The sequence below is a fragment of the Heterocephalus glaber genome, unplaced genomic scaffold (genome assembly GCF_053883595.1).
Source record: "Heterocephalus glaber isolate CG9 unplaced genomic scaffold, H.glaber_assembly_v1.0 deba00001472, whole genome shotgun sequence".
Taxonomy (NCBI): Eukaryota; Metazoa; Chordata; class Mammalia; order Rodentia; family Bathyergidae; genus Heterocephalus; species Heterocephalus glaber.
Window position 1 is genome coordinate 79,677,319 of NW_028258315.1, and position 22,545 is coordinate 79,699,863.

The window sequence follows — 22,545 nt, forward strand, 5'->3', positions numbered from 1 at the left end:
TGAAGCAGCCATTTTAAAAAACAAGAAACAAAATTAATGTAATTCTAGCTTAATTTAGTTTTGTTTTATTAAGTCAACAGAGTTAATTCTATGTCAATAAAAAAGAAACTCAAGCTGTGCAAGTCATTTTACACTCTATGATTTCTGGAGGAAACACAGAAAACATATTTAAATTGCACCACAAGTACTGTGAGTACATGTAATTTTACATAAAAAGTGTCATTTGTGTTTCTTCAAGAATAAACATTTCCAAACAAACCAAACCATTCTGTAATTCAGTGTTGGGACACAGTGGGTTACCAATTGAAGAAATCCACTTCCTGACCAAAATAAACATTGCTTAGACACTGTTTTTCAAATCAATACTAAACTCAGCAAGACTGAGGTTTGTGGTTACCTGTTTTCTCTCTAGAAGGTAAAGGTAAGTGTCCATACTGTTTTATGAATGATTTATTTTCTTGTGGTGTAATAACATAGAAGTTATCATGCATGGCTCAAACTGTTAGTTTTGACCTCCTGTGTGATGTTGTGTGGTCCCAGAGTTGAAGACAGAATTCACTGTGAGTTTCTCCTGTAGGTGAGTAATAACTGTTTAAAGACACTGTGAAAGAGAACTAAATAAAGGAATTATGTGCTCTGTATACAGCACAACCTCACCTCTGCAGTCGACTTCAAAAAGAAGAAAAATCAATTAAAGTTCATATACCAAAGGCTTCAAGAAGATGAAATGAAAGCCTGCCATTTGCTTTACTGATTATTTTAATTGATTGGAATTTATCTTGCAGTGTGTGTAGGAGGAGATGGTGTAGCATGAAAATTGAAGTGTGTTGAATCTATCTGCATTAATCCAGTTTTCCTCTTTCTTGTGAGAAGAGAATAAATTGACCCTGGTCTTTCCAGGAAAGGGACAACCTCATTATCATCTCTGAGATGTAAAGTATGTTTGCTATTAAAATATTGATTCTATCAGAAGGATGAAACTGGAAACTTGGTAGAAAAATGTGTACGTGTGTGTGCTTTTCTTAGTAGAAAGATATAGCATGGATGATAATTCAGAATACACTACCTGGCTAAAGGCAGAGAAAATAAAATATTTCCCTGTTGTGATTCTGTGTGGTGCCTAGTCCTACAGTTATAGCACTTTGTCATCTGATAGAATCTGAATATTTTAAAGTCTCCAAAAGTACATGATTTATTTACTTCAAATGAGGATTAGGTGAAATATTTTTGACATTATTACTTGCATTTTAAGTTTGTTTTTCATTCATTGCATTCATTAGTCACTTATTCAGACAATGCTGTACTTTACATATTTGATACCTGGAGCAGAATATCTTTTAAGACTTCCTCCCGGTATTTCAATGTCATTTTCAGTAATAATGGTGAAATAAATATACATAGAACTAAAGACTGAACTTACCAAACAAAAATATTTTACCATTCACAATTTACATTCTGTTTCAGTTTTAAACTTGAAACATAAATAAAAAGTAGTCAGATGGAATGACAGCATTAAATTAGCCTCAGTTTCATTTCTTTGTCTTTATAATAACTGTGTCACTGTTGTTACTTTCAATCTAACATTTGGAATTAGATTCAGGAATGTTACTAACTACACAGAGGCTGGGGAAACAAACAGTGCCTGAATTGCATTTAGTTGATTTCAAACTACTGTGCTCTTTAGTCTAAAAAAATGGGCACATGTAGTTTAGTCCACACATGTTGGAAGCTGACTATATGGATAAATTTTTATCAAATTAATTTTCATGTAATATGAGATTTATTAAGAGTTAATTAAAAGGTGCTAATTTGAAGAGTACATGTGTATATTATGTGAAACAAAATTACATAGTTACATATACAATCATATACATAAATGTGTTATATCATCTATCTAGACAAATCTCAACAGTAAATGTAGCATTTTTTTAGAACATAGACATAGGAAAAATTTGGAATGGTTGGGGATTTTTCTGACATTGCTTACAATTGCTGGAGTGTGATGATAAAAACAGACCATTTTTAGCTGAGCTGAGTGTGATGGTGGATACTGGTAATCTCAGCACTCTGGAAGGCTAAGGCAGGAGGATTGCAAGTTCAAGCCCAGCTTGGGGAACTTAGTGATTTAGCAAGTCCCTGTCTCAAATGAAAAGAAATTAAAAAGAGCTAGAGATGTAGTTCAGAGCAAGGGCTCTGGGTTCAATCCCCAGTGCTATCAAAAATAGGTAAAAATTGGGCCAGGGATTTAACTCAGTGTTTCTGCCACCTGCCTCAAAAGCACAAGGTCCGAGTTCAATCCCCAGTACAAAAAAAAAAAATTTAAAAATTATAAAGGGAGGGTCTGAGTATTCTGAGTATGTAGTTTAAAGAGCCCTAGGTTCAATCCTTAGGCACATACACCAACACACACAACCATTTCCTCCTTTCATTGTGATAAAATATATATAATATGAAATTTATCATCTTAATCATTTTTAAGTGTATAGTTTGGTGCCATTAACTATATTCAAATTGTCCTGTAACCATCACCACTATCCTTCCACTATTTTCATCACTTCAAAAACTGAAACTGTATTCATTAAACCATTCTCTAATCACCTCTTTTCTCAGGCCCAGGAACCATCAGTCTCTTTTCTGTCGTACAAATTTGACTACTCTACATCTTTAACATAAGTGGAATCATCAGTCTTTAGTGTCTGACTAATGTCATATAGCACGATGTCTTCAAATTTCAACCATGTTATACAAGGATGTATCAGACTTTCATTCTTCCTTCAAGCTTAATAATATTCCATTGCATGTACATACTACATTCTGTGTATCAATTTGTGTGTCAGTGGATATTTAGGTTGTTTTTACCTTCTGGCCATCATGAATCATGTTGCTACGAACATTTGTGTACAAATATCCGTTTAAATTCATAAGGACAAAATTTAGCTATTACCTTTAAATAATTACCTTTAAATCTTGACCTATCCTCATTGCCTTCCCTACCCAGGACCCTACACTTGGTACCATACTGTATTAAAACACTGTAATAGAGAGGAAAGAGGACTGCTGTGGTAGGTAGGAGACTTAAATTTACCACCAAGTTTATGATTGTGTGATTGTGAATGTCACTTATAGCTAACACTCAGTTTCTTTATCTCTAGAATGAAACTGTTTGATGAACTCTTAGGCACTACACATGCCCATTTGAGATCCTAGAGCAAACAGCAAAAACTAACACCAGTGGATCACAACTCTTTTTATAAAGTCCTTTTTGTTTTAAGCATCTCTCTTTATGTTTGCAACAATGCTGTGAGCTAGGCTTTACAGTCATTCCTATCGCACAGGGACAGAGATTCTTGACTGTTTTGTTTATTAATGTTTCCCAAGACTAAAGAACATTGGCTGCCTGGTAGAAGTCATGCAATAAATATTGGTTGAATGAGTGAATGAATTTTTCAGATGATAGACATAGAGTTCAGAGAAGTTGAATCACTTGAATCCTTTACTAAGTAAATACTGCCTATTGTGAAGCCCAATGTTTTAATTATAATTTCTATGCAATTTTCACTCCGTTTTTATTTTATTTTATTAATTAATTTATTTATTGGTACTGGGGATCTAACTCGGGACCTTCGGCTTTCGAGGCAGGCAGTGGAACCACTGAGCTAAATCCCCAGCCCCAGCACTCTGTTTTTATATGTGCCACTGTACTCTAGCTCAGAATAAATATTTTTTCATGGTACACCTTTGTTTTGGACTTTCACAGTCAATATCATTCATTTTTATACTCTTTCTCTTAATTTCAAGTGATTGCTTCTTCTTTATATGAGGAAACAGATTCAGGTAAGCTAATTGGCTTGTTCAAATAGATAAGTTGCAGAGCTGGGATTTAGATTCCAAAATTCCAGCTCCCCGAAGAGGTCCTATACGATGCGGTCAGAATGAGTAGACAGTGGCTTTTGTATAAAAGGCATATTAATGAAGCCTTGAAAGACCTGCAGAGTAATTGAGCAAAGTTATTGCAGCACAGAGGAATCAGCAAGATGCGGTCTATGAATGAACGGGTCTAGCTGTTCAGAAGGGACTTGGAAAAGGGGTCTAGCTGTTCAGAAGGGACTTGGAAAACTTGAGGAAGAATGTGAAAGCTGCTCCAAATGTCCAAAGCTAACACAATACGTATGGAGAGGTGTAGGCCAGATTGGGAGTTTCTGGACTGTTTTGGGCAGGTCTACAGTTGCTGTTTTGTTCATGCATCAGTTACTCAGGTTTACAGCATAATGCATTCAATTCCATGAATTCTCCGAGAAGTAATCAATCCCTGGCAAGCTGATTCATACTAAACAAGTTATAAGAGAATGACTCATAAATCAGAGTTATTTTATAGTAAGAAATCCACTTTACCTGAGGCCTAATGAGGCTTGCTAGGTGACAGAGGAAGAGTGAGGGATGTTGTAGTAGAGAACTGGCAAAAATCACTGCTGAAAGTTTTTTCAGCTCAGGAATAAAACAAGGCATACATTTTCTTCCTACACATGAAATATCATCAAAGAGAATTGAAATCCTTTCAGGTTAATATAAGATATAAATTGCTCTTTTAGACTCCAGAACTATCTAACTAAAGACAGTAATTTCAAAAAATATTATCTATTATTGCTGCTTTAGGAAAATACTCATTTATTCATTCTTATTGCCTACTTTCTTTTTTTTCTTCTCCTCCTCTTTCCTCTTTGTTTCTTTTTGTCTTTGTCTCTCTCTCTCTCTCTCTCTCTCTCTCTCTCTCTCTCTCTCTCTCTCTCTCTCTCACACACTACTAGTAATTGAACCCAGTACCTTTGCACTGAGCTATACCTTCAGGCCTTTCTGTTATTTTGAGACAGTCTTGCTAACTCAATTTCCTACTCTGATATTGGACTTGGGATCCTCCTGTCTCAGGCTTTCAGAATACTGGGATTACAGGCATGCACCATCATGCTTGGCTCCCTACTCTCTTTTTTGATAACAGGGTGAATATTCTCATTTCAATACATTTTCTCATTTTCCATCTTAAGTTTCTACTTACAAAGCCATTCAGATGCCCATGTTTAATTATAAATTTGTTGATTAGTTTATTCATCAGATTTCTGTCACTGTGACAGAATACCTGAAAGAAACAACTTAAAAAGATGCAAGTTTTATGTTGGATCATGGTTTTTGAGGTTTTAGCCCATGGCCAGTTGCTCTGTTGGTCCACAATCCATTGCTTCATTGATTTTAGGCCTGTGGCAAGGCAAAAACATCATTATGGAAAGACATGGCAGTGAAAAGGTGGCAATCAGAAAGCATAGAAAGAGAAAGAGCCAAGTGAGAGGAAGGGGCTGACTACAATATACACCCTTCAAAGGCCTGACCCCAGTGACCTACTCTGGGCTCCACCTCCTATAACCCATTCAGCTCTGAAGCCATCAAAGAATTAACCTGTTGATGAGGTTAGTTCCTTTATAATCCACATGCCTCTCTAAACCCCACCTCTGCTGCATTTGGGATAAAGCCGTCAATACATGAGTCATTGGGGACACTTCATATTTAAATCCTAACAATTAGGGAGCTTGAGGAAAGCACTTCTATGGATTGTCTAAATTTCCTCATCCTTATGAACAAGTCTTAGAGTAAATAATAACAAAAGCCTGTTCTGCTCTAATAGGCTATACTATAGTTAAACCTGATAATGGTACGCATTTATTTTTATATAGTTTTCCTCTAGTGGATCTCTGTTGTTTTTTGACTGGTCAACATCTATTCACTTTGGGACCCACTTGAGACCCAGGCAAGTCTCATTGTTGCTTATGCAGATTTAAAATGAGTCCTCTTATTTTCAATCTAATCACCCACTCTTGCTTTTTCTCTTCCTGGTAGTTCATGAATGAAGACCCTATGAGGCTTGATCATCTACCTCCTACTACCCTTAGATGTTCACATTCCATGCTCTGTTAGGTCAGAGACCTCTCCCAAAGGGCTTCCCGTTTTCCCCAAACTAGTAGACATTAACCTTCTTCTCTTCCTCTCTTGTTTTCCTTGCCTTTGCTAGTTATGTTTTAAAATGTCTTTGCTATCATTTTAATGGGGTTTCAGGAAGTAACATATAAGCACATGTATTTAATTTTCCAAGCTTGACTAGAAATCACCTCTGTAATATTTGATTAAAGGAATAAAATGGAAAAGGTTTGGGGAAATTATTTTGGCAGCCATGTGTGAATAATGGAGTGGAATAGGGCAGAAACTAGAGGCAGGGGATCAAAGAAGGCTGTTTCTATAAGTATAATGTAAGGAAATGAGAATAGGGATTTCCTGATGAGAAGAGCTTGAATCAGAAAGTTATTTCTAGAGAAAGAATAAAGTAGAGTTTAATAACTTTTAAGATGCTGAATAACCATGGTCAAAGGGGAGTGAAATTGAAGTAAACTCCATGATTTAGAGCTGGCTGAGTGCTGTTGATTGAAGTCTGGGCTGCAGACTATGTTGGTGTTAAATAGAAGCCAGGCCAACTATATTGTTGAAAAGTTTACTTCTGAAAGGAAAAGGCACCAGGATAGGAATGAAAGAATGAAATGAGTCAGAATTCAGAGAAGGAATTTTACTTTTATTTTGAGGTAGGCGAGATCTGACCTGGGTATAAAACCAGTGAAGATATAGATATGGGCATGTGAGAGGAAGAGGGTATGGATTGGAGAATTCTTGGCTAGGCAACCAAGGGTACTTCCCAAGGATGTACTTTGCTACAGTGACGGGTGGTTTGTCTACAGGATGCTTTTTAGATTTGTGCTTACAATGGTCTTAATAGAAAAATGGAATCAAATACTTGGAATGATACCACTTCTCCCTGACTGATCACATTTGTGTTTGCTATGGTGATTTATTTATCCAAGTCATCTGTTCTTTGACCCCAACAATTATTACCAATTGTTAAAATTATGAGAACTACTTAGATGCTTACAACTAGTTATCTAGTATTGTCTAACATATTTCTTGCACAGGAATGCTACAAGTTTGTACAGATTCGTGATGCGACCCTTCATGGTTTTCCTTAATTCTTAACAAATCCACATTCAGGATTTGTACAGGATTAGTATTCTGCTAACTCACTGCTGAGCACATTGGTTCCAAGGTTATAAACTCCAAATGTCTTCTGAATTCCTTGCTCCTCTGCTTCTGTAGAGTTGACTGATGGCATTTCCAACTCCCACTGGGCTTTTATGGTTTAGAATCAGTGGGTATATAGCCCTTTATTTTGTGAGATACTTTACTCATATCTGAGGCTCTTTCTTTATCATTGAACTTTAGAGGTAGAATTTTTTTATGGCTATGACTCAAAAGTTTCAGAGGGAGCAAGGTGTTTTTGGCAGTGTCATTTTATTTTAGTATTCTTCGCACTTTGCAGAATCCCACTTTGTCAGCTGCTGCTGTGTGGATCTTCACAAGAGTACTGATTAGGCAGGGTCAGAAAATTGTGATAAAAGAAATTAAAAAATAATTTCGGAGGGAGGATTTGAGGAAACTGGGGGAATACAGATAAGAATTGACTTGTTTTGAAAATTCTTCTAAGAATACAGAAATATTATCAATCCTAGAGAGAATTGGGTCTAAGTATAAAATACCAAGAGTGATTATAAGGCTGACAAGCAAAGCAAGCATAGTTTGTGATAGAGCAGTTGGGGTTGGAATGAAGTCATATTTCTGTCAAGAAACTGATGAGCAATAATATGTCAATGAAGCAGAACAAACTGGGCCTGTGGTTTGAACTGAATAGATTTACAATACAGGTAGGAGGCAAGGAAATAGCTGAGTCAGAGTATAATGGAAATGGGATAAAGTAAGTAGGACATTGATTTATGTATTATTGCTTTTTTCTTGGACTATTAATTTGTATTCAGAGGCAGACAGTTATAGATAGAAAACATTGAAATACAGAGTGTTTACATAGGAAATAAAAAAGATAGGTACAATTGGATTATCTTCTACGCCTGAAGACTATATCTGGTGTGGCTTGAGAGTGAACCACTAGACTTCTGGAACATGTTTTTTTAAGTGTGTATAATTAAAGGAATTTCAAAGTGAGGTTAAATGACTAGACCTTTAGGGATTGCATCATTTTCCAAGTTTTCTGTCAGTGAAAAAGTCTTATTCTTGAATGAATATGGTATCTTGAAAAATGGCACCCAGGAAGCAAAAAATTCTATATAGTAATAACTCTTGTCTCTCCTCTTTATATTAAATCTACAGACCTATAAAACAGCTGTTAGAATTCTAATACCTATGAAGGACCCCAATAACCACTTTGGGTTAATGTGTCACATAAAGTCTGTCGTGGTTTTAGGGGCCTTCATACATTCCAGTCTTTTTGAAACTTGGCAATTGTCATTCAGTTCTGTAAATATTGAAAATAAATGCCCAGGCCCTTGTGCTTCCCTTTGCAGCCATCCACGTATCTCAGCAGCTAAGTTTAGGTCCATAGCCTTTCTATATTGCTTTGAAAATGATAGAAAGTTCAAAATGAAGCTAATCTGTTCTTTTTCTATATTTCTGATCATAAGTAGAATATTTTAAAAGAAATCTTTCAAATAGAAACTTGGAAGAAATTCAGCTTATTGGCTATATTGTTATTAAGGCCTAATAGGTTTTATTTTTTCCCTCTTCTAAGTTTAAGAATATACATTCTCTGAAAAAGGTTTTGAAGCCCCCTGTTGTTCTTCCAAGTTTCATTCTATGAGGTACCCTGTCAGTTAAGCTAGAGGTACCACAGGAAAGAGGTGGATAAATATTATTTTTCCATGATAAATAAATGCCTCTGTTGAATATGTTGAATTGGAAATATATATAGGAAAGCCAGTAGATCCAATTTTGAAGCCAGAGGAATCAAGTGAAAAAAAGCATCAAATGTAATTTAAAAGAAAATTTGTAATGGAGATGGACAGTACTACCATTGGTTTGATGCCGTTCTGTAAGGGGTGCTGCTTGGTTATTTGATTCATCTATAATTTATAATTGTCAGCTAAAATCCAAATTACCTGCCTATCTCTTTTTGTGTTTCCCATAAACACAGCATTTCACAAGGAGTTGAGTTATTAAACTTCTACAAAAAATGGTGGACAATAAGAATTTCCTATGAGATCAACATAAGCACACACAGAGATGTATTTGATCAGTACTAGAGGATTATTTATAATCTCTGAAAATGCTAATGCTATATATACAGAATCTTTAAAATCTGTACCTCTCCTGTTCCAGCCATTGTGAAGGTGTACATTTGCAGAATTTACGATGAATCAGCTTCCCTGTCTTTACATTCTCTGCCACTGTTGCTAATATCTTTATAAAGATAGTCACTATTTATGGGGCTTCTCAGTTTTTCAACCTTCTTTAATCTTGACAATATCTGTACTGCATTTCTCTAACTTAGTGTGGTGAATAGCTTTAGAAAGCTTGAATTTTACCTAAGGAAACCTTGAGTGAAAGAGAAATGAAGGACCTTATATCTCTTGACTGTCCTTACCCATTCTTGTGTTGGTTTAATGTGCTTTCCTCTACATAAATGGAGCTATCTGTCAGTGTCTCTTGAGAAGGAGCTCGTACTCTCAACCAGGAGTTCTTGGGACATTGTTCCAAGTGTGGGTGGTGTCCAGACATGTAAGAAACATTCATTGTTGTCTCTGTCTTTTCTACAGCAAGAATGTCCCAGAGCCTTATGATGTTGCTTTCTGAAAGAAAAACTGGAAAGAGGAAGACAAACAACCATTTCTTATATTTGTAATATAGTTTATGGGTCACATGTCTTGTTTCTTGTGATTCTCCCCACAGCCTATGAAATAAACACAGTTATTGTTGATACTACTTTGCCTGATAATGAAACCCAGAGTCAGATTCTCCCATCTAAATTAGTAATAAATTAAAGCAAGAATTTAAAAACTGCTTTCTCCTATGCTATCCCTAGAAATCATCTTACCGAAGGCTGCTTTCTTAGGAACCATTTTATGGGACTTTAAACAGGACATCTGCCAAAATCACTGAGAAGAAATGTAATCACTTTAAGAGGGGAGAGGAGACTGAGTCCAGAAGCCATTGTCTGTAGTCTTCTATTAGCACTCTTGTAGAGCAGAAATGACAAGGGTTGCAATTACACCTCTGCAGGAGCTGTAACATTTTTCAAGTGCTAATTACCTCTGTATTAGTTCCTGAGGCACTGACTGATTATTCAGCACAGTGGAAGCTGTAGAGTGTAGACAATGAGGCTGCCACATATTTAAGAGTAAAAAGTCCTGTCATAGGATAGTGAAATAGATTGCAGTGTGTACATTGTTTGGGTTAATAACTACTTTTTGCACTAACAAATTAATTTTCTCTTTGTTTATCATCAGCAGCAGAAGAATATCTATGATCATTTCTTAGGTCCCCAAAAGGGATATGGATTAGAAAAGAGTAGGGGTGTGGAAAACAGATATAAACACCTATATTTAATAAATGCCTATTAAATAAATAAGAATGGAATATAACCAATGACAGGAAATGTTAGATGTATGGCACCCATTTGGATGCTTCAGTGTCCAAGAATTTTTTTTATATAAAATGTTGCTGACTTTGTTTTCCATTATGTGCTAAATGCCAGGTGGTGGCCTATTTAATGACATGGTGCTTATTCATCTCAGGAATCTTGAAGCTCAGAGAATTTCAAACTGTTTGCTGCACTGTTTGATTTTCACAATTGTACACTGAATGCTTTTGTCAACCATATAAGTTTAATTTCCAAATAAGAGAAACTGTCACTGAGATCATGATGAATGTATACTCATATTTAGGTATGATGCTGAAATGATACATTGGCCATATGTAGACATAATGAATTATTGTCTTTCATCCTTTGTACTGTATCACAGCATTCACCATCTTGTCTCTCATATGGTATCTTGAGCTATATCATCATTTAAATGAAAAGAATGTTCAAAGGGTAAAAATGAACTCTAACCATATACCTCAGGGACAAGAGCCACACATTGCCAGCATTGTTATCAGCATTAGCAAAGAGACTGCAGCATGTAAATCAAACTGATTTTTGAAATCAGAAATTATTCATTAGAAAATAGGGAATGAATATAACCAACGTTTTTAATCTGGTAGCATAATTTCCAGAAATGGTTTATTTGAACATAACAACACTGGCTTTAACACTGTCTGTTAGTTAGATGAATAGGCAGTAGAATCTTTATTATTGTTATCTAAGTGAAAATAATATTCATTAAATGGCATAAGTGCCTGATGTTTTTCATTAGTGCTCCTTTTCCTTACACTTACATAACACTTAAACCTTTTCAAAATGCTTTCACTTTAGCATTATATATATAGGAATGTTTACCAGGTCCCCAAAGAATAGCAGTAACAACAAAACTTGAAATGAATGAATGAATGGTTTCTAGAAATGAAGACTATTAAATCTAGTTGAAACTATTTAGAAATAAGAACTGCAAATTCCTTGCCCCATGTGACAGAGTGGTTCTGTGGATCACTGTTGTTATAATTTAAAACTAGAACTTTTAGGCACTATTTAAGTAATTCACATGAGTTTTAAGTTTGATGATCATTTCATCATCAAAACCATACAATAAAGGGCCAGAGATTCAGCTCAGTGGTTCTACCACTGGCCTCATAAGCACAAGGTTCAGAGTTGGATCCCTAGTACAAAAAAAAAAAAAAAAGCAATACCATAAAGTAGGTAGCATTGTATTTTTATTTTACAGGGAAAAAATTGAGGCTTAGAGAAGTAAAGTAATTTTCCAGAGTTATGTAGCTAAGAAGCTCGAATTTTTAACTCAAGGAATCTGACATTGACTGTGCATTTTTAAGAATAGCTGAATAGCTTATCAAGAAAATTTGATTTGGAATACAAGAAGAATTCATCCTCTAAAATCCCAGCTCAAATAGTGAAAATATGCTTGCTGTCATCCATGTTTAATCTTTCTTTCCAGTCATCTCTTCTCTAAGCAGCACTGTTGAATGTTAATGAGCCTATATTTTATTTAACCTCAGCCAGTCATTGGGGGGTAATTAATCTGAATTTTATACTTTCAACCTCTCTTTTAATGAGTAAACTTTGAGCAAAGCATGTTTCCATCACTGGGTATTTGCTTCTACTTGTAGAGGCAAATGAACAGTATATATTTGATTCCTGTTTTGCTATCCTTGATACTGGAATCAGGAAGTAATAAAGGGGAATGAGGAAACTGTTAATCAGAACCTAACAATTCATTTTAGGAATGGGTTGTGGGGACACAGAAACACACAGACCCGAATACATCAACAAAAGGCAAGCATACTGTGATTTGCAACCAATAGGCATGTGCTAGTCATTCTATAACACAGTCAATGGTATTCAAATAGAAAACTGTTGGCAAGTCACATTTGCTCCTTCAGGAACAACTAGGGTAAATATTAAGTATAAAGACAGAATCATCTTGCTTTACTCACCTGCTTTTTACTTCCCTTCTTATTTTTTACCATGTTTGAGAATTTGAGTTGCACTTAAATTTGTCTCATAATACATCTGGTTGTAGTTTCCCTATTTCTGCCCATTCCTAGGAGATTCTTAAACTCCTTGAGTGATTGGCGTGAAAGGACTTGAATTTAGTGGATTATGCACTGTTCTAGAATACAGAATCTAAGTAGCTTGGGCTACAGTGTTGTCCAAAGAGTGATAACGGTTATGTAGAGAAATAGAAGAAACAGAGGACGTATAATTTATACACATAATGTGTATACATGTACATTTATTTACTTATTTATTATGTAAAGAACTGGATCACTTGGTTATAGAGGCTGAGAAATCCCATAATCTGCAGTTGAAAACTGAAGAGTCAGGGGATCCATGCTGTGGTTCTACCTTTGGAGGAAAGGCCTAGTAAATAGGCAATTCAGTGAAGTAAGTCTCAGTTTTGGGGTAGGAGAAGATCAACCACCTAGCTCAGGCAGTCAGGCAGACAGAAGAAGATGGCAAGTTCTCCTTTCCTCCACCTTTTTATTCTATTCCATCCCTCACTGGATTGGATGTTGTCTGTGAACACTTGGAGAACAATCTGCTTTATTCTGTTCACTGATTCAAGTGTTAATCTTGTCCAGAAACATCCTCACAGACACACCTAGAAGTAATGTTTAACCAGAAAACTAGGCTCCTCCTTGCCCCTTCAAATTTACAGGTTAAGCTAGTTATCACAAGGGTGTGGCTTTTGGCTTAGGCAAAGGATATGTTAAGCTACTGATTAAGTCATTAGGATAATTTACACACTAGAGGGCTTAGCATCTTCAACCTCATTTATGATACATTGTGTTCTGAAGCAGGTGGACATATATAGTCCTCTAGAGATTAAAGTGTGTGTGTGTGTGTGTGTGTGCGCGCGCGTGCACTTGCATGCATACATGCCTCCAACTTTTCATTTTTAGCTTGTCAGTGGGAGGGCTGGACCAAGTCTGTGAGGGAGGAGAGAGAGGCAGATTCATGCTGGTATATGACTTTTACACTCTTGTGGTAAGCCTTGCATGTTACACAGGAAGGAACGCAACATGATAGAATGAAGATTGACAAAGCTTTGGAGTTAGACAGAGAAGGGTTTCAATCACAGCTCAGCCATTTACTCTTTGACTCTCTTCAGGGTAACTTGTTTTTCCTTTCCAAGTCTCAGTTTATTCATTTGTGAAATGTGAGTGAAACTTGCAATATTAGAATGAGATTATTTATTTAAAAGCTTAAACCAGAGCCTGGTACTTAACAGGTATAAAATTAATGGAGGTAAATAATAGACTTTTAAAATTATACCTAGTCAGCAGCAGTTTACTAAATTGATGGCTTTGTTAGAATTACATGGTTATATTAAAAAATGGAATCAGATTGATTTTAACAAAATTTTAATGATCCACGCCCACTTCCAATAAAGGATTTAGATTCTTTATTTGACTAGGGATTACTTTGGTTCCTTACTGACTCACTTTTTTTTTTGTATTAAATTATTTTATTGGTACATTGTAGGTATACAACACAATTACATTTTTCATTGGGAATTGTACCTTTATATAATGCATCTTGTTCTTATTTTGTCCCCATTCCTAGCCCTCCCTTCATGCCCTCCACCCTTCCCTATTTACAAAGACTTTATTTCCATTTTTTCCATTTCTCAGCATTTTTTCCTTTCCCTTCTTTCCTTTCCCCTGCCCCTCCCACTACCCCTACCCCTTTGGATCTTTTCTTCCTATTTTACATTATTGATTATTCATTCTAATAATTGGTACATTTTAGGTATACAATATAATGACATTCATCATTGGAAATTTGCACCTTTACATACTCTCTCTTGGTTCTTATTTTTCACCCTTACCCAGGCCTCCCTTCAACCCCTCCATTCCTCCCTATTTACAAAGATTTTGTTCCTATTTTTCCATTTTCTCATATTAATCCCACTCCCTTCTATCCTTTCCCCTACCCCTCCCACTTCCTTCCCCTTTGCCCCCTTTCTTCCTATTTCACATTACCTATTATACATTTAGTCCTTATTTACACTTTCAGTTTCTCACACCAGAGAAACTATTTGGTATTTACACATGTGTGTCCTATTTATTTCACTTGAGAGTATTGCCTCAATGTGCATCCACTTAGCTATAAATGTCTCTAATTTCTCATTTTTTATGGCTCAGTAGTACTCCATTTTATAAAAAAAACACATTTTCTTTACCTAGTCTCCAGTTGATGGGCATTTGGGCTGTTTCCAAGTTTTAGCTATTACAAACTATGCTGCTATTATCATAGGTGCACATATATCACTGTGGTATGATTCTTTTAATTCTTTGGGGAAGATCCCCAGCAGTGGAATAGCAGGGTCAAATGGGACTTCCAGTCCTAGTTCTTTGAGGTATCTCCATACTGATTTCCACAGTGGTTGCACCAGTCTACACTCCCACCAGCAGTGGAGCAGGGTTCCTCTTTCCCCACAGCCCTGCCAGCATTTGTTATTGGTTGATTTCATGATAGCAGCCATTCTTTCTGGAGTGAAGTGAAATCTCAGCATTGTTTTCATTTGCACCTCTCAAATGACCAGTGATGTTGAACATTTTTTCATGTATTTATTTGCTATTTCTACTTCTTTCTCTGAGAAATGTCTGTTCATTTCAGATGCCCATTTTTGGATTGGGTCTTCAAATTTGGGAGGTCTGATCTTTTTAAGTTCTTTATAGATTCGAGATAGTAGACCTTTGTCTGAGGAAGAGCAGGTGAAGATTTTTTCCCACATTGTGGGTTGTCTCTTCACACTGCTGGTGGTTTCTCTTGCTGTGCAGAAGATTTTTAATAAGAAGAGATCCCATTTGTTGATTGTTTGTGCTAGTTCACGGGCAACTGAGGTTTTGTTCATAAAATCTTTTCCTACACTGATGTCTTCAAGGGTTTTACCTAACCTCTCTTCCAACTGGTTCAGAGTTTCTATTTTAATATTTAGATCTTTAATCCATTCCAATTCCAGTTTAGTGCATGGTGAGAGATACAGGTCTAGTTTTAATCTTTGGCAAGTTGAAACCCAATTTTTCCAGCACCATTTATTAAGGAAGCTATCTTTCCTCCAGTGAGGGTGTTTGGGTCCTTTGTCAGAGATGAGATGGCTGAGTGTGTCTGGCATTGTTTCTGCATCTTCTAATCTGTTCCACTGGTCCTCAAGTCTGTTTCTTTGCCAGTACCATGCTGTTTTTATCACAGTAGCTTTGTAGTAGAGTTGCAGGTTGGGGATTGTGATACCCCCTGCCATGTCTCTGTTACCTAGAATTGCTTTTGCTATTCTGGGTCTCTTCTTACTCCAAATAAATTTTTGGATTGTTTTTCTCGAGGTCTATGAAGTATGCTCCTGGGATCTCAATTGGAATTGCATTAAATCTATATAGCAGTTTTGGAAGTATGGCCATTTTCATTATATTAATCCTTCCTACCCAGGAGCAGGGGATGTCTGTCCATTTTCTGATACCATCTTCAATCTCTCTTTTCAGAGTGTCATAGTTGTCAGAGAAGAAGTCTTTGATTTCTTTTGTTAGGATGATTCCTAGGTATTTCAGTTTTTTGGATGCTACTGTGAAAGGAATTATTTGCCCTATTTCTCTCTCGGTGAGTCTGTCATTGGTGTAGAGGAAAGCTATTGATTTTTGTGTGTTGACCTTGTAACCAGCTACTTGACTGGATTTGGTTATTAAGTCTAGAAGACTTTTGGTGGAGTACTTGGGATCTTCTATATAGAGTAACATGTCATCTGCAAATAATGACAATTTGACTTCTTCATTTCCTATCTTTATTTCTTCTATTTCTTTCTCTTGTCTAATTGCTGCAGTTAATGTTTCCAGAAGTATACTGAACAAGAGTGGTGATAGTGGACATCCTTGTCTTTTTCCTGATTTTTGTGTGAAGGATTTCAGTCTTTGACAATTTAGTATGATATTGGCTGTTGGTTTTTCATAGATGGCTTCTATCAGTTTGAGGTAGAGACCGTCTATTCCAATTTTTGCAGGTTTTTTATCATAAATGCATGTTGGATTTTGTCAAATGCTTCTTCTGTGTCTATGGAGATAATCATATAGTTTTTGTCCTTGGCTCTATTGATATAGTGTATTACATTAATTGATTTTCATATATTGAACCATCCCTGCATCCCTGGGATGAATCTCACTTAATCAGGGTGCATGGTCTTCTTGATGATCTTCTGCATTCTGTTTGCCAATATCTTATTAAGGATTTTTGCATCTATGTTCATTAATGAGATTGGCCTATTGTTCTCCTTTTCCGCTGGGTCATTCTCTGCTTTGGGGATCAAGGTGATGCTTGCTTCCAGGAATGAATTTGGGAGTATTGCTTCCCTTTCAATTTCATTGAAGAGTTTAAACAGTAGTGGCAGCAGTTCCTCTCTAAATGTCTTGTAGAATTCAGCAGTGAAACCATCAGGGCCCTGAGCTTTTCTTAGTTGATAAGTTTTTCATTACATTTTCAATTTCATTGGTTGATATTGGGTTGTTCAGAATTTTTAGGTCTTCTTTGTTCAACTTTGGTAATTCATATGTATCTAGGAATCTGTCCATTTCCTCTGTGTTGTCCATCTTATTGGCATATAAGTTCTGGAAGTAGGTATTGATGATCCTCTGGATTTCTGCTGGGTCTGTTGTCATTTCACCCTTTTCATTCCTAATTGGATGGATTTGGGCCTTTTCCTTCCTTTTTCTGACAAGGTTGGCTAAAAGGTTTGCCAATTTTGTTGATTCTTTTGAAGAACCAACTCTTGGTTTCATTGATTTTTTTGTATCATTCTCTTAGTCTCCATTGCATTGATTTCTCCTCTGATCTTTATAATTTCCTCCCTTGTATGAGCTTTGGGGTTGTCCTGCTCTTCTTTTTCTAGAAGCTTGAGGTGCAGCATCAGGTTGTTTAATTGAGCTTGTTCGGTTTTCCTAATATGTGTATTCACTGCTATGAATTTCCCTCGTAAGACTGCTTTCATTGTGTCCCATAGATTCTGATATGTTGTAATGTCATTGTCATTTAATTGAAGGAACTGTCTGATTTCTTCTTTAATTTCCTCTGTGACCCATTGGTTATTCAGAAGTGTGCTGTTCAATTTCCATGTGTTTATGAAATTTTTTGAGTTTCTTTTGCTATGGCTCTCCAATTTCATCACACTATGGTCTGATAATATATAGGGGATAGCTTCAGTTCCTTTGCACTTACTTAAACATGTTCTATGTGTGAGTATGTGGTCTATTTTGGAGAATGACCCATGTGCAGCTGAGAAGAATGTGTATTCTGATTTTGTGGGGTGGAAGACTCTGTAAGCATCTGTTAAGCTCATTTGTTGAAGAGTTCGATTGAGTTCTAGTATTTCATTACTTATTTTTTGTCTAGTTGATCTATCTGTTTGTGACAGTGAGGTGTTGAGGTCCCCCACTACAATTGTATTAGTGCATATATGACTTTTCATGTCCATTAGTATTTGTTTTATATAATAGGGTGCACTAGTGTTTGGTGCATAGATATTTCTGATTGTCATCTCTTCCTCTTGGATTCTTCCCTTTACAAGGATGTAGTGTCCTTCTTCATCTCTCTTCATCAGTTTTGGTTTTAAATCTACTTGATCTGCCAAGAGGATAGCTACTCCTGCTTTTTTTTGGGTTCCTGTCACATGCAGTATTGTTTTCCACCCTTTAACTTTCAGTCTATGAGTTTCCTTTTGAATTAAGTGTGTTTCTTGTATGCAGCATATTGTTGGATTTTGCTTCTTGACCCATTCTGCCAATCTATTTCTTTTGATTGGTGAATTGAGACCATTAACGTTGATGGTTATAACTGAAACGTATTGACTTGCCATTGCCATGACTTTTTCTTTTTGTTGGGTTCTCCCCCTTTACATTTAATTTCTTGTCATGCTAGATGGGCTCATTCTGCTTTGCTTCCTGGGGTTGTGATCCTCAATGTCTGTTCCTAAAATATTGTGTAAAATTCTTTGGAGTGCTGGTTTGGTATTCATGAAGTTCCTAAGGTGCTCTTTGTGATGAGAGTATCTTATTTCTCCATCCATTTTGCAAGATAGTTTTGCAGGGTGCATCAATCTGGGTTGGAGGCTGTTTTCTTTTAGAGCTTGGAATATGTCAGTCCAAGCTCTTCTTGCCTTGATGGTTTGTGTTGGGAAATCTGCTGTGATTCTGATGGGCTTTCCTTTGTATGTGATTTGTTTCTTTTCTCTGACTGCTTGGAGAACTTTGTTCTTCTGTTGTGTTTCTGGAATCTTAACAATTATATGCCTATGTGTAGATTTTTTTTTGATCAAGGCTATTTGGAGTCCTATATGCCTCACTTATCTGTATGTCAAGCTCTTTTCCCCTTCTTGGGAAGTTTTCTGCCATTATTTCTGTGAAGAGATTTTTTTATGTCATCTGCACTCTCTCCTGTTTCTTCATTGAGCCCAATCAGTCTTATGTTATTCTTCTTTGCATCATCCGGCAGCTGCTGGATTGATTTCTCATGTTCCCTTATAATTTTGAAGCAATTTTTCTTTTCCTGGTTATTAATTGCAATCTTATCTCCTATATCTTTAATTCTGTCCTCACATTGGCTCATTCTGCTGTGTAGACTTTCAGTGGAGTTTTTCATGTCCTGGAAATCTATCTGCATCTGTTTTATGGATTCCATTTGTTTCTTATGTTGTGATTCCATCATGTTCCTCAGCTCCTCTCTAGATTTATTAATCATGTCTTGCACTGGGGGCACAATTTCTCCTGTTATCTGAGAAATTATTTCTGATTTCATTTTTTCCAGATCCCCTTTTGTTGCCAGTTCAGGGAGTCCAGGTGGTTGAGTATCAGAGTGTTCCATCTCATTTCCCTTTGGGGTTGCTGTAGGTGATCTGGAAGTCTGGTTTTGAGACTTATTTACGTGTTTTCTCATTTTGACTGGGGCGGGGGCCTGTTAGCGCCTGCACGGATTACCTCCTCTGAGCTGGGTGAGGTGGGAGAGGGGCCGGGAGCAGCGGTAGGGATGGTGACCCAAAAGCCCTTCCCTGTGGGCTGGGAGCAGCCAGAGGGATGGTGGCTGGGAAACCCCTTCCTCTGGACCAGGAGCAGTGGGATGGTGGCTCAGAAGCCCCTCCCTCTGGGCCGGGAGTGGTGGGACAGAAGGTTGTCCAAAAGCCCTTTCCTCTGGGCTGGGAGCAGTGGGAGGGATGGTGACTGGGAAGCCCCTTCCTCTGGATCAGGAGCAGTGGGACGATGGTTCAGAAGCCCCTACCTCTGGGCCGGGAACAGTGGGACTCATTACTTTGGTCTGGTGGTCTAGTGTCCTCTGCGTCTTTGTAGTGTGGAATCAGGTGGCTGCCTGTCTCCAACGGGGTGATTCGGTGTCCTCAGCGCGACTCAGGACCTCAGTATGGCATGCACAGACCTGCCTGTCTGCAGTGGGCTGATTCGGTGTGTGTTCTGTGTGACTGGGGACCTCAGTAGGGTGTGGGCAGACCTGCCTGTCTGCAGCGAGGTGATTTGGCATCTTCTGTGCGACCCTTACTGACTCACTTTAACATTGTGAAGATATTCTTAGAGTTAGATGGCCACAGGAATATGGCAGCATCCAAATCCAAGTTTCAAAAGTACTGGCTAGAAGGATTTATTTATACAAATAACACAGTAAAGAATATGCTTAGTGAGAAAGGGAGAATATATCCTGGACAGCATATAAATCAGCGTCAAGAACTAAATATAGAACAGACTACTTATATTTTATCTTTATCAAAGGAGAACTGGCAAAAAATACAGAATAAAATGATTAGAATTGGACAATGAGTGGGTCCCCAGGCCCAGGATTATTTAGAAACATGAAATGCTCTTCTTATCTGGAGCATGTATGAAATTTTAAATGAAAAAATGATAGCATATGAAACACTCAAAAGATCTATGTATGAGTATTTAAAAGGGATCAGACAGGGGTAGTATCTGTGTTGCATGGAATTCACTGCATGTATAATGATTGCACTTAGTGTCAGCCCATTAAGAAACATCTGCCTTTGAAACTGCCACCAGTTTATATTTGTACCTTAGAGGATGTCTTCGGTGCAGATAAATAATATATGTTAAAGATTTTATGGATTAACCTAAAATGTGTCATATTTTTAAACTCTGATGAAAGCACTTATTGTTTGAGAGCATTGGATCCAAATTCAGTTTATCTCAATTGTCTTGATTCTGTCTTTAAATTTTCATCCAGAAAGCTGCAGAAGTCCATGTCCTAGAAATAATTATTTAAAAAATATTCAGCCTTCTCTAAATTCTTTTTCTCAGTGCATTTTAATAGTCTGAGCCAAGTGGCTTTGAGAACTATTTTAATCCAAAGTTAAAATTTTTGTCAAACTTTGTACAATACCTAGAAAAAATATCTCTAAAACAATTATATTGGTAGAGTCCCATATTTACATTAAAATAGTACTTGTCTGGCAAAATATTTTCCTTTGTGCTTTTGTTCCAATGACTATATTAAAAAATTTAAAGATCAATGGATTATTCATTTTTATAATTTTGCTACTATTGGTAGAGATCATATAGATATCAAATGGATTAAAAGCACATGAATATGTGTATTGTGGTATTATATATTATTGCATAATAACTAAAGTTATTTCAAATGTGATGGGGAGAATGTATGCTTTGGAGAATTCCCATTTGGAAATTTTATAAAGAGTCATTAGAGAAAAGATCTATCTGCCTGGGGTCGGGCAGAGAACATAGAATGACTTATGGGAATAAAAATGAAGAGGAGGAGCAGGAAGAAGAGGAGAATGAGGAAGAGGAGGGGGAAGAGGGAGTTTTCTTGGGCTGGCCCAAGGTAGCATTGGTGGTGCTAAGGTGAAGTGGCCAGAAGTGAGAAGAGCTGGTTTTGAGCATGCCGCTGTTGCTTGACAAGTTGAACCATGTGTGTGCCACTTAGTTTCACTAGGCCTCCATTCATTTAGCAAGAAAAAGAGATTTGATGTGATTTCCAGCGTCCTTTCTGGCACTGTAACTTGTGTGCCGCAATTCCTTCGTTGCTAGAAGCTCTCCAATACCAATAGCCACAGTGTCTGCATCATTACCCCTATAGTTTTATCAGCCAAAACATGGGATTATTCTTGCTGATGCACTTAAACTTTTTCAGATCCAGTTTTCATGTTGCCACTAGAATTATTTGCTCCACACTACCACTGCTTTGCACAATTTACGAAGTGTTGTTTGCAAGAACAACTGTGGTATTTAATCTTATTTTCCAGTGAATGTGTTATTCAGATATTGCCATTATAAAAATTACCAAATCATGGACTATTAAAGTGTAGGAGCCCTTAGAGAAAACTTTTGTCTAAAATTTTTCAAAAAAATTTTTTGCTCAACACTTATTTAATGTGATACAATCTCCAAAATAGAAACAGCTAAACAAAAAAATCACTGAGGTGAAAACTAAAGTGTCAATTTAGATATAATCTACTAATTAAATTGATTTTTAATAGAGAGTAGTCAGTCATAATTGTTGGCAACTCTACTTTTAACATGAGACATCCTACAACATTTCAGAACCTAATTTAAGGAAATAGCTGGTGTACCAGTCAGTGCTTATTAGAGAAACAGAGATAATACAAGATATACAAATATATCAGAATTTACAAGATTGGCTTACAGTGGCCACTCACAGAGTCAGATATGGAAGAGTGCAGAGGGTCTGTCCGAAGGATCCAGTTGAAAGCCCGGCGGAGCTCTCTGCAGTGTCCTGTCCAAGTCCATATTAAAAGGCTGAAAGGCCTGTGATGGAAGCCAGGAGATGTTGTCCAGAGTGAAGGCAAAGACTGCAGCTCCTCCAAAGAAACAGAAGCAATCTTTCCTTCTTTGTCTCTCTTTTATATCATTCTGGTGACAATCCTCCCTAGTGTGGATTGCCCACACCCAGAACTATGCTGAGCCAGTTTAGTTGGGCGTTTCTTACTCAAGTTGACACAATCATTACCTATCACAGTTGGT

At 36.9% G+C, this 22,545-nt stretch overlaps 1 long non-coding RNA gene across 2 annotated transcripts in view; it reads left to right on the top strand.

The window, feature by feature from the left end:
- The first annotated feature begins 370 nt into the window (after positions 1–370).
- LOC147826428 (uncharacterized) overlaps positions 371–22,545 on the top strand; it is a 90,114-nt gene continuing 67,939 nt past the window's right edge. For both annotated transcript variants that reach the window (XR_015439541.1, XR_015439540.1), the window contains exon 1: positions 371–421. This is a non-coding gene — a long non-coding RNA (uncharacterized LOC147826428). The remainder of the gene's footprint in view (positions 422–22,545) is intronic.